Source organism: Anastrepha obliqua, chromosome 1 (genome assembly GCF_027943255.1).
Source record: "Anastrepha obliqua isolate idAnaObli1 chromosome 1, idAnaObli1_1.0, whole genome shotgun sequence".
Taxonomy (NCBI): domain Eukaryota; kingdom Metazoa; phylum Arthropoda; class Insecta; order Diptera; family Tephritidae; genus Anastrepha; species Anastrepha obliqua.
In genome coordinates this window covers 26,422,700-26,436,423 of record NC_072892.1, presented here as the reverse complement: position 1 = coordinate 26,436,423, position 13,724 = coordinate 26,422,700, and the positions used below count along the sequence as shown (strand labels likewise).

The 13,724-nt window shown below is 40.6% G+C and overlaps 1 long non-coding RNA gene across 1 annotated transcript; it reads left to right on the top strand.

Moving 5' to 3' along the window:
* The first annotated feature begins 5,932 nt into the window (after window positions 1-5,932).
* Window positions 5,933-7,459, top strand: LOC129235897 (uncharacterized). Its single transcript, XR_008581608.1, has 3 exons — window positions 5,933-6,375; window positions 6,435-6,520; window positions 7,366-7,459. It is a non-coding gene; the product is annotated as an uncharacterized LOC129235897 (long non-coding RNA).
* The last annotated feature ends 6,265 nt before the right edge of the window (window positions 7,460-13,724 follow it).

Sequence of the window (13,724 nt, the reverse complement as noted above, 5' to 3'; positions counted from 1 at the left end):
TCCACCACTCAAAATAATATTTTTTTATTTACTAAAATTATTATTCAATAAAGAAATTGGATAATTCATTTTACGCCATCTTATATAACCATGAGGAAGTTATCATTTGTTACTTTCAAACTTCGTTGAGATATCTTCATATTTACCGAAGTTTGTTAATCTGAACTGCCGGAGGGACGAAAGCAAATTTGTATGATATGGGAGGTACAACGTGATACTAAATCCGATTTCAGTAATTTTTATGTAATTTTTATATACATACATATACAGTTCACTCTCTCCTTGCCGCGAGATTAGTCTTCTAAATATCGCCTATAAGATTCTAGCGAGCGTATTTTGTGAAAAGCTGAAGCCCACCATCAACCAACTGCTTGGACCTTACCAGTGTGGCTTGGAAAAATCTGACCTGGAAAATCTAGAATCCACCACATATTCACAATACGCGGAGTCATCTTTTTGTCGATTTTAAAGCTGCATTCAACAGCAAGAAAAGGAGCTGCTATATGCCGCGATGTCTGAATTTGGTATATCCACAAAACTAATATGGCTATGCAAAATGACGTTGTTCAACACCAGCAGCGCCATCCGAATTTGAAAGGACCTCTCCGAGTCATTTGATATCAAACGAGGTTTCAGACAGGATGACTCGCTGTTGTGGGACTTCTTCAACCTGTCGCTGAAAAAGATCGTGCGAGACGCAGAACGCAATTGTTGACGTGTGTCGATGATATTGATATCAAACTGGATAAAGAAGCAAAGCGGATGGGTCTGGTGGCGAACGAGAACAAAACGAAGTGCCTCCTGTTATCAAACAAACAGTCGGCGCACTCGCGTTTCAGCAGCCAAGTCACTGTTGTCAGTTATGATTTTGAGGTTGTAAGAGACTTCGTTTATTTAGGAACCAGTATTAACACCTTGAAATTAAACGAAGAATCTCTCTTGCCAACTTTGGACTAAGTAGGCAACTGAGTAGCAAAGTCCTCTCTCGACGAACAAAACTAACACTCTACAAGGCTCGCATCATGACCGTCCTTACGTATGGCGTAAAACCTTGGACGATGACATTATCCGATGAGGCGTCAATTGAAGTGTTTGAGAGAAAGATTCTGTGGAAGATTTTTGGACCTTTGCAAGTTGATGACGGCGAGTGTCGTAGGCGATGTAATGATTAGCTGTATGAGCTTTTCGACGGCATAGACATAGCGCAGCGAATTAAAGATCCAACGGCTTCGTCATATCATCCGAATGGATACAAACGCTCTGACTCTGAAAGTGTTCGAAGCGGTAACAACTGGTGGTAGTAGAGGAAGAGGAAAGCCTCCTCTGTGTTGGTAATATCCGGTGGAGAAGTATTTAGCTTCACTTGGTGTGTCTAACTGGCGCCGGTTAGTACAAGAAAGAAACGACTGGCGCACTTTAAAGCGGTTATCGCTTCATGTTTTTTACACAGAAGTCTTCATAAGGTAGCCTAAGAGATACACAATCCCGTAGACAGTTAATAAATGGAGTAAAGACTCTTAAAGTTGCAACTAATGCACTCAATTTTGGCTGTTTGATTTGAGTTTCTTCTTAATAAAACTTTAAAAGTTGCTTAACATTGCTAAAACATTTTATAAGAAGAAAGACGACGACCTGGTGACTGACGTCCAGAGCTGGCTTAAGTTGTGGCGGGAACAGTTCTCACACAATTCTGAAACAATCGCTGCGAGTGCTCGATTCGGCTCATTTTCAGTACCAACCTACGTATTTATATTGTGCCAGAGCTTAATATGTGTAAAAAGTTTCGCTGAAATACGAGATGTGTTCAAAAAGTATCGCGAATTTTGAATTTTCGCAGGTTACGTATATTCGAATTTCGATTTTTTTGTAGCGATATGTTGGTACTCATGTCTCTCACTTATGCCGACGAGTTCGGCCGTTTTGAATGTTCAGTTAATTGTTGACAGCTGCTTTGCTTGTACGTGTTTCGGCTCGTCTTCGATTTTTACCTATTCAAAGAGATGGATCAAAGAACCTGCATCAAATTTTGTGTGAAAAACGAAATTAAGTGTATCATACGGAGAAGCTACTTTGGACCAAAGCAACGTTTATCGGTGGTACAAATTGTTCTCAGAAGGCCGAGAAAATGTGAATGACGAAAAGTATGCCCGACGCCCGAGCTCTTCAACAACAGACGAAAAAATTGATGAAGTGAAGAAAATGGTATTGACCAATCGTCGAATCCCCGTTAGAGAAGTTGCTGAGGACCTAGACATATCGATTGGCTCGTGCCATTCTTTAGTGATTTGGGCTTGAGACGGGTCGCCGCAAAATTCCTACCAAAACCGCTCAATTTCGACCAAAAGCAGCATCGCATGAACATTGCCAATAGAATGCTTCGACGACCAAATTTGCTCCAGAGGATCATAACTGCGGAAGAATCATGGGTTTATGGTTATGACGTGGAGACCAAAGCTCAATCATCTTAATTGAAGCTGCCGCACGAACCAATACCGAAAAAACCTCGCCAAGTTCGGTCGAATGTAAAAGTTTTGCTTACCGTTTTCTTCGATTGCAGGGGGGTTGTGCATCATGAGTTCTTGCCATAGGGTAAAACGGTCAATAAGGAATATTCCCTGTAAGTTATGCGCAATTTGCGCGATGCAATCCGCCAGAATCGCCCGAATTTGTGGAAGAACAAAAATTGGCTCTTGCATCACGAAAACGCCCCTGCTCACACATCGTTGCTTGTGTGCCACTTTTTGGCCAAAAACAACACACAAATTATGCCACAGCCACCGTATTCCCCAGATCTGACCCCTGTGACTTTTTCTTGTTCCCGAAACTGAAGAGGCCCATGAAACGCTACGCTACGATTGACGAGATAAAGACGGTATTGAAGAAGGAGCTGAACAAGATAAAATAAAGGGTGGCTGATGAAAGCCGCTACCAAAAAAAAATTGAATAACTTTTTTTCTTTTTAAGTTATCTGTTCCATTTTTGCTTTAATTTGCAGATTGATCTTTAAAATTTATTAAAATGGATAACTGGGACACGCAAACAAGAATTTGGATAGTCCGCCGCTATCACGCACTGGAGTCCGTAGTTTTGGTATAGAGAGAGTACAGGCGGATGTTTGGCGGTGATCCCCCGAGCAGATGGACCATAATGAGACTGGTGAATAATTTTGCTGAGCAAGGAACAGTCGCAAGAAGGCCTTATCATCGAAACCCACCATTTCGGACGGAGGAAACGATCGCTGCTGTAGCTGCAGCTATACAAAGCAATCCAAGCAAACAAGAAGCTTATCTGCTCAACTTGGTGTCAGCCGACAGTCTTTGCAAACAATAATGCACAAAGATTTAGACTTATTTCCCTACAAAATTTAAATGGTTAACAAACTGAATGCAGCAGACTTGCCGATTCGCTTGGAATTTTGCCAGAAGATCCTGCAAATGGTGGAAGAAGACCAAAACATGTTAAACTGCCTTTTCATGTCTGATGAGGCCCATTTCGATTTAAACGGCAATGTGAACAAACAAAATTGTCGAATATGGAGTACTTCTAACCCACAGATACTCCACGAGACGGAATTGCATCCTCTTCGCGTGACAGTGTGGTGTGCGGTTTCTTCACGCTGTATTGTCGGGCCTTATTTTTTTGAAGAAAGTGGTCACACCGTTACGGTTACTGGAGACCGTTATTTGAAAATGCTGAAAGAATTTTTCTATCCAGAACTACGCCGAAAGAGAATTCCTTTCAACTCTGTGTGGTTTCAACAAGATGGGGCAACGTCTCACATAGCCCAGACTGTTATGACAGAGTTGCGACGAAAATTTCCCAATAAACTGATTTCAAGAAACTCCGAATTTCGTTGGCCCCCCAGGTCGCCTGACCTTACTGCACCTGACTTTTTCTTTTGGGGTTTATGTAAACAAGAAGTTTATAAAGCAAAGCCAACAAATTTGGATGAACTAAAACAATCCATTCGGGCAACAATTGCGGCTATTCCTGTCGCAACTCTCAAAGCAGCAATGAACAACTTTTTACTAAGATGCCGCACTTGTGTCAACGAGCATGGGGGGCATTTAAATTCAATTATTTTTAAAACTAGTTAAGCTACATTTAATAAAATTTAATGACCTTCAACTTGAAAAAAAAAAATGAATTCCATACACTAAAAAAAATTTATTTGAGTTTCTTAATGTAGCAAAATTCATCAGCCACCCTGTAAAATGATTTTTTGAAGTGCTTCGAAGATTGGAAAAAACGTTGGCAGGAGTGTATAATATCTCATGGGGACTACTTTGAAGGGGACAAAATAGATATTAATGAATAAATAAATAATTTTTGAAAAAACACAAAATTCGTGATATACAAAAACATGGTATAAAAGCAACACCAATTTAAAAATACTTCAAGGATCTTGAACGCAAAAGTTTGTTTATAAATCAAGGCAGGTACAATACTAGGCACTTAGAACTGCAATTAATAAGGCCTTGGATATCTTTTCCTTCTGATAACCTATAGTAAACGTCTTGGCATAGATTCCACTAACCTCAACGTTTTTTCGGAAGTGATTTTATTCCCTTCATATGCCATTACATTCTTGAGCATTTGTTTAGATGTAATGGTATGCTGGCGAATTCCACGCTCCACTAAATCCCATACACGATCTATAGGGCTTAAATCAAATGACAATGAGAAAATTTTAAGCTGTTTAGGGACGTTTTAATACAACTAAAGCTTCGTAACAAGAGCACTGTGTTTGGGGTTATTATCTTGTTGAAACAAATAATCGGACCATAAACCTAATTTATCCACACTCGTCTTCAAATTATCTTTCAGAATACCCAGATACAATTTGTGATCCATAGTTGCCTGTATAAACTCTATGTTTCCCACTCCTTTTGCACACATGCAGCCCCAAAAAATTACTCCGCCTCCGCCATGTTTCACAGTCGCTTTCACATTTGGAACATCAAGGGCGGTACCTGGTTTTCTCCATACTAGCTGTCAATCTTTAACGCCAAAAATGCAGAACTTACTCTCGTCCGTGAAATGCACCTTATTCCAGAACCCCATGGGCTTATTTACATAGTCTCTGGCAAAGGCGAGTCGCTTCTGCCGACTTACTAGGAATGCCAATGGCTTTCTTCGTGCAACGAGGCTATAAAATCCAGCCTTTCTCACGGTTCTTCGCACAGTATCTTTGCTAACAGATATGGAAAACGTAACACAATGGCTCGCAAATTCAGCAGACGCGAACCCAATGGATTATCCTTCTCCGAACTAAAAGATTCAACAGTCTCGAGGCGCTGAAAACACCATTGTCCGCGAGTGGGCCAAAATACCTGTAAGTCGCATTCGGGCAACTTGCGTTTCGTTTCTGGACCGTCTCAAGGCCATAGTCAAGACAAAAGGTAGTCATATCGAGCAAAAGTAAATTAATTCTTAATTTTGTATTATTTCCACAAATTTTTTACATTCAATTCAATAAAATTAATTTTCCAAATTAAATTTACGGCCTTTTTAATTGGTTACACTTCCGAGTGCCGGAGCCTGTAGAGTCACAACAGGCCAAGTCCGATGAGTACGATGGTTTAGGGAGGATAACGGTATTATTTTTAATAAAAAATTTCAGATTTCTTTAGCCACTTTTTTCGAAAGCACAGAATCGCCGAGCATAGCAAAACACGTCGAATCTTATGAACTAAATTTGCCATAAAATTGAAACTGTAAATGCAAATCGAAAAATTCGAAAAGTCACCTTACTTGTTAAACACACCTCGTGTATACATGCATCGATATATATTTATGCTCCGTTAACTTACATATGGCAGCCACGCATTATTTGAGCCCTAGTACACTAGCGCGCAGGGGTAAAAAAATATCTTTATGCCATCAAAATGTTTTCTCTAATTGAATAATAAATCAAAAAAGAAAACCAAAATCAAAACAATAAAATCTGAAATCACACAAATTTTACGTAAAAAAATAATTCAATAAAAATACTTGGAAATGGCAAACGCGTGGTCTCATTCTTCTTCTAGCATCAAACCAGCACGGATCAGAACATTCCAATGTTGCCCACCAACTACTCGACGTATACGATTAGAGAGCACCCAGATCCCGAACGTCGTAGTGAAACTATAATTTCTGTGGCGCTAGCAGTCATAGCTGTGGCCGTTGGTATTTTTTGTATCATCTTTTGGCTGCGGTGCCGCAAATTTCCTTTACGGAGGAGTACCAACAGTCAACTGGAACAGCTGGAAATCGCTGGACGTGGGCCGACGAGTAGCTCGGTACCCTCACAAGTTTCGGTGGATCAGCAAAGATCCGCGCGTGTCAGATTTGAAGCACCAATACCGTAGAAATACTATACGATAGTCCAAGGTACATTTTTGAATGCTATTCTAGTGTCTGTCGCCATAATTCGTCATCTATTCCACCAGAATATCAGCATTACTCCTCCAGACCGCTGAAAAACTCAACGAAAAGTGAAAAAATTGTGCTCGAAAATCTAATTAAACTTCGGCTCGTAAGTTTGATACCCAAGCGCGTTTTCGAGTTGATGGCTTAAGTTTAAATTTTACGACTAGGAGGTTTTATTTTTTTTCTTTTGTGGTCGATAACACTCTAAGCGTAACCAAAGAGATACATTACCTTTATACCTTTCTCATCTATTCCATCAGGCTCTTGAGCTACCACTCATTCACCCTTACTTAATAAAAGAATATCGAAATCTATGAGACACTTCGCCGGACAAAAGTTTGCTGTCAAAATTAACTGCAAACTGCGGCATATGAATTGCAAACAACCAAAGCGGCGACGAAGTTCGTCGTGAAAAGATTTATTTTCAATTTTGCCGCTGCCGCCGGGCGAGAAAATCGGCTATCCGACAAAAATGTATATAAATCTTCTTTGAAAAGTTGTCTCACTTGCAGGACATGAAATTTAAAACTTTGATTTGAATTTGGAGACTCGCTTTTCTCGCTTTTGATGCCAATTTCGTTTTGGTTCTGTTTAACTGAGCGAAATGTTGGGGCAAATATCAGTCGGCAGTATCGCTCCGCTCCGCCATTTTATTCTGTTTATAAAATTAGTTGTACAAAGTGGCGCAAAATTAATCACCCTATCGCAAAATTTTTAATTTTTGCAAATAGCGTCGTATGCCAATCATATTTGGCACGTGTGACCTAGGCCGTTGCAGTAAAATAACAGACAAGCAATGGTGCGCCTAAAGGTCAAAGCGAAAATTTCCATCATTCATAATCATTTTTTTTATTTAGTACAAAAATTATTCAGAACCTACAATAATTAATTTTGCACCACATTAGTGCTTAATACTTCGCCCAATAATACAACTTTTTTTTTCAATTTCAGACCTTCAACAACCCAATTCTACGTACAATTGTCTCTTCTCTTCGAAACTGACTTTTCTTCTTCATTTTTGCAAAGTTTGTTTATTGAAAAGTTTATTTTACTGAAGTTTCAAGAAATTGTATCAGATTTTTTGTGAACAGAAATGCATTTTTACGCAGATTTATTTATTTTAGCTGCTTGGTTTGTGGGACTTTAAAAACGTTTTAACGGTTTTCGGTTTGGTGGCTACTGGGTTGCAGAGAAAAAGTGTTAAAAACCCCCCTATAACTCATAGCTTAGTGGCACATTATCCGGCGACTATAGAAAGATTCTTGAAGTGATTGAACTCGATACACGATCGAGAGAATAATAAGGTGGCACCCATCGTGGTACCGTTACTTTGCGCTCAGCGAATTCGACAATGTCAGCTGATTTTCGTAGCGTCATACTGGTGCATTTTTGTTCTCAAGCTTTGAAGTTCTAGCTCTTTCTTCCTTACATTTTTTGACCGCTTTTAATTAAAATGTAATGTTTATAATTATTTAAAAATCTATAAAAATTATTTCAACCATTCACTCACTTCTATTTAGCTTCACTTTTTTTATCATCTGGTCTCATTGTCGACTATTACGATTATTGTTGGTGTTGTTATTTGTGTGAGACATTTCTTCGCTTTACTTACACTTTTTCCCGAGTTGGCTCTTCTTCTTCTCCGTCGAGTAGTCAAATATCTCTCTCGCAACGGCAGTGTTGTCTAGTTTTGGATATTTTAGTGCTTAAATGCCCATTTAAAGAAAAGAAAATACCAATTTTTATTGAATGACTTCAAAAACTTTGTATGCGTGACAAATTGTCTTTACTGTGTGCGTTTTTTTTAATAATTATGCTAGGGTTATGTACAATAGACTGTATTGAAAAAGCAGGGTTGTAAAAATCCATCTTCGTATTTAAAACTTATGTTAATATAATTTCTTTAAAGAAGACCGGAAAACATAGTGTTTTGAGGTTATGTTACAAGATAAGGTAGGTAGGTAGGTGAAATGATAAGAGTACTAGACTGACACTCCCCAAGTAGCCTAAATTGCCGTTTTGATACCATTATGAGACCTCCAACAGGCAGATATCTACAGCCAGCCAGAGCTGTTGGTATAATGGAGAAGGCTGATGGGATTTTGGTTGGGATGGGATGATGGCACTGCCCCAGGCTGTCAAAGAAAAAAGTATCCAATGTCCTTAAACGTTCAAGTACCAAACCCAAACATTTACGGAGAAAGTCTTGGACAGTTTCCTTTTCTGAAAGGTCCCCAAAGCTTCTGCAATGGGGTTTGAATGCTAAACCTAGCTTTTCCGCGTGTATGCCGATCGTCCAATGACCGGTAATCACAGCTACGAGTTTGGAAATTGGAGGGCGTGGAGTCCCCAAAACTTTCTGAGTCCTCTTTCTATTGTACTGGCACCAAAGTATTTGCGAAATAGCACATGAAGAAATGGAGCTCCATCTTTTCTGCGCTTTCCTGACAAAGGTCCACAGAATCTTTCTCTCAAACACTCCAAGGACGCCTCATCGGATATTGTCATCGTCGAATCTTCTGTGCCATACGAGAGGGCGAGCGTGATGAGAGACTTATAAAATTTTAGTTTTGTTCGTGGAGAGAGGACTGAAGTACTCAATTGCCTGCTTAGTCCAAAGTAGCACTTATTGGCAAGAAATGTTCTTCGTTGGATTTCAAAGCTGACATTGTTATCGGTGTTAATGCTGGTTCCTAGGTGAACGAAGTCTCTTACAACTTCAAAATCATAAGTGTCAACAGTGTCGCGTGAACCGAAACGCGAGTATTGCAAATGAAATGAAAACGAAGCCGAAAGAATTTGTGTAGTTCCCCTTTAACAACTGTGAGGACGATGTCGATGCCCAGGTAGGAGGTCTCTGAGGTCAATTCAGTCCGCTTCCTCTCAAGCTCATCAACAATTTCATTCCCCTCTATGTTCCTATGTCTTGGAACCCAGATCAAAGAAGTGTTACCTGCACACCCAAGAGATTTGATCTCCTCTTTACAGGAGTTCATTAGTTTAGTGCTGCAACATGGCTTCATCAGAGCCTTAATCGCGGCTTGACTATCGGAGAAAATGTTAATATCTCCCTCGCTCCCGCGTTCCCTAAGCCTTTTGCATGCCTGCAGGATCGCAAAGATTTCTACCTGAAATACACTGGCAGTATTTGGAAAGATTGCCTTTGTACGACCCTCAAACTCTTGTCCGAAGTTCGGAGAAATACGGTGTTAACTGCCCAAAAATGCTAGCATGTCCCTTGAAAGATTGCCTCTAGAGGCCAACTTCCTTTAACCTGATTGCACTGTGAGCTGCGATGGAAACGTAGAATTCGATGGGAAATAAGTGCAAAAAGACATTCAGATAGGGGCAAGTTTTACATGCTCCGGTGATGTCAATACATGCAGTCCTTTGCACCCTCCCCAGTGTAGTGATATTATAGCCCTTTCGAAGAGCTTCACACCAAACCAGGCATACATACGTTAAAATTGGTAGAGCCACTGTGTTGTACATCCACAGCACCTGTGGCTTGGGTCTTCATTTTTTGCCGAACATATGTAGATTTGCCTTTTTAATCCAATTTTCAATGTGTGGCTTCCAATGCAGTTTGGAGTCAAGTATCACTCCAAGATACCAAAGAAGGCGGGAGAACGTAGTTATTTAATTTGGGAAGTTTAAAATGCGGAGGTTTATATTTTCTGGTAAATAGCACCAGCTCCGTTTTGTCAGAGACCACAAGTGGCTTCCAGCGTTTCCAAAATCTCTACCTTGCCTGAGGAAAACGGTGCCGATACCATTAGGACCATTTGAGAACTTCGCCAATAACAACTACCTGGCTAGAATTACAGTAAGGCATGCCGAAGAATCAGTTAGGCCCGAATTAGGCAGGCCTTACTGAGGCACGCCTTACTATTACCTTACCAGGCCCACGTTAGGCAAGACAAAGATTGGTATGCCAGAACAATACCAAATTTGGTTGTGGTCACGAAAATCTGTGGTAGTGTCTCACTTAGGCATAAATTGGAATCCCTAACTGATTTGTAGAAGGGCATCCGGAGTATTACCGAAGTTCGGTTTTGCGAACCTGCGCCTAGTGAGGCAGATGTGTGGCAATACCTTTCGGGTTTTGGGCCTAGTTTGACTGTCTTATGAGGCGCAGATTTGGAATGCCTTATTTGCGCCTAATCACCGCTTTACCAAAATTTCTAGTCGGGTAGCCAAAGTAGAGGCGAAAAGACACCACCCTGCGGCGTCCCCCTGTGCACGAATCTATTGACTTTAACTCCTTTTGACCCGGCATTAACTACCCAGCCAAGCAGGGACGAGACCCAGAGACAGCTAGGGTTTCCCACCTCTAGTCTATCTAACGAAGCGGCAATTGACTCCGCCTTAATGTAATTAGGGCCCACACTCTCTATCAATGAGGCCGCAAAAGTAAGGTAAAGTACTCCTTTTTTCAAATGGTCGATATGGTTTCTTCAGCATTATCTGGTATTTTGTTTTTTTTTACTATGAATACACCTCTATGGCTTTAATTCGTATTCAGAAAACTCAAAATTTTTAAAAATTATAAAAAGCTTTTAAATGTTAAGAAGAGTTAAGCGAAGGAGATCTAATATTCGTGCATAACCTCAAAAGAGCAATAAAATAGATTTACTCACATCATCACAACATCAAATTTTATAAGAATCAACCAATTTTCAATAGCGCTGAAAACTTCTCAGCATCATAAGCCTAAAATGCAAGAGTAGCCGTTTTTATCCGTTTTTATTATAATAATAATTATTATTATTTTTTTTAGTCTCAGCTTTGAGAAATTTCAAAAAGTTGAATGCATATTTCCCAGTCGGACATTCTCCAATAGTATTCTGGCGTTTATACTACTGCCTTACTCTCATCTCTTTCATATGAAGCATTACTCTTATTCTTCTTCTCTCTCTTCTTTGTGGAAAATCGTATTTTTTTTTTTTCAAAGTGTCTCCACGCCAAGCTATCACCAACCTCGAACACATTCCTTGGCCATTCACATTCCATTCGCTTGTTCTACACACTACCACTGCTACCTACATACATATGTATGTATATTTCCCTCCTATCCATTGCATCTTCTCCTAATGGCAAGCCCCAACTGTGTGCCTTTGGAACGCGATAGCAGTTCAAATTGGCGCTGGCGCTGAGCTAACCTTTCGCCGGGTTGAACCTTCGTCAACGACAACATGCGCCAGTCCCATACCGCCAGCCACCAGCCACCAGCCGGGCGTACACTTCGCAATCGGTGAGTCAGTTGTCATTTTGTGTTTTATTTATTTTGGCTTTGTTGCTGCTTGCTTGGATTTTGTTGTTCTTTCTGCTGCTCCACCACATCTTGTTGCTACTGCTGTGCTAACAACAGTTGCTATACGTTTCGTTGTTGATTGTTGTTGTCATTCACTGCTTGCCGTTCAGCTGTTGCTGCCTTGCAAACATTCTTGCTATTGTAGTTTTTGGTGGTTGCCAGCAAACATTTGTGCATCTTTTGTTGCTGCCCCCCATTGTGTCAGTTATTCGATCGGTTATTAATTTTTCTGGCTACTCAACAAAAAATTACAACAAAATAAATGCATGATGTGGTTGCGGTTGTTGTCCAAGTACTCGTAGTATCCAAGTTGTTGTTGTACTGCTGAGTGCTCGCCGGCTGCTGTTTGGCCGCTTGGTGTCTGCTCAAATTGCTGCTATTTATGTCGGCGACTACCGAATAACTTTGTTTGAGTGTCATCCATGCCCCCCGCCCCGGTAATACAGCAGCCGCCTTCACTTTGTGCTACCGAGTATAAAATCATCATTCCCGGGATAGTCGGACACAAAAGCGACGTTCCGCAACGAGCTTATTTTGCTTACACGCAGCAGAACACACAAATAACAGCAATAACTAATAACAACAAAGTGGTTAAAAAATAAGAAAATTTCTGTTAAATGCTGAAATCAATATGTACTTCAATAAATTGTTCAAAGATGTTCATTAAAATGAAGTTTGCCAACAGCACGGGAGCGGATTTACAAAAGGTGCAGTGATTAATAGGCGCTGGGAAAAGAATAGATGAATGTGTGAAGCAAAATACAGCAACTAAATTGCTGAGTAACAAAACTCATAAAAATAATGCGGGCTATAAGGGTCTTATCAAATCGATAATTGTTTTCCAGACCCAATAGGACTGTTAAGCAGGAGCATTTAACGACAGCCCCTTCAGCAATCGGGTCACAGATGCCATAGGGTCTTCGACTGCAGAGCTGCCAAACTCATATGGCTTGAATATAATTTAAGATAACATCCCATTTGTTAGCGAAACCCAGGCCTGAAGTTGCGAAGCTTATCGGGGTTCCTACTGCTCCAATAGATTACTACAGAAGCTACAGCGATGAAGATAAAAAAATATTATATATAGGACTATGAATAAGTTCGTGCGGTTTTTTTTCGAAATTTGAAACTTTATTGACATAAAATGGTTACAAATTTAATATTCAAAGTATTGTCCATCGCTTGCTACTACTTTTTCCCATCTTTCTGGCAATTCACGGATTCCCTTTGTGAAAAATTCGGTTGGTTTTGCCGCAATCCACGAATCGATCCATTTTTTGACTTCATCGTAATTACGGAAGTGCTGGTCAGCCAGGCCATGTTGCATCGATCGGAAGAGATAGTAATCGGATGGCGCAAGGTCTGGACTATACGGCGGGTGGGGTAGGACATCCCATTTGAGCGTTTCTAAGTATGTTTTGACCACTTGTGCAATATGTGGCCGAGCATTGTCATGTTGCAAAATAACTTTGTCGTGTCTATCGGCGTATTGCGGCCGTTTTTCTCGCAGTGCTCGGCTCAAACGCATCAATTGTCGTCGGTAGACATCCCCCGTAATCGTTTCATTCGGTTTCAGTAGCTCATAATACACAACACCCAGCTGGTCCCACCAGATACACAGCATAACCTTCAGGCCATGAATATTCTGCGCCGACGTCGATGTTGAAGCATGGCCAGGGTATCCATACGTTGCCCGACGTTTTGGATTATCGTAATGGACCCACTTTTCATCGCCAGTCACAATTCGATGCAAAAAACCCTTTCTTTTGTGCCGTTGAAGCAGTTGTTCGCATGCCATAAAACGGCGTTCAACGTCTCTTGGCTTCAATTCATACGGCACCCAATGGCCTACCTTTCGGATCATTCCCATGGCTTTTAAACGTTTGGAAATGGTTGATTGATCAACTCCCAAAGTTTTTGCAACCTCTTCTTGCGTTTGAGCCGGATCTTGATCGAGCAATTCCTCCAATTCGGTATCCATGAACTTTGACGGCGC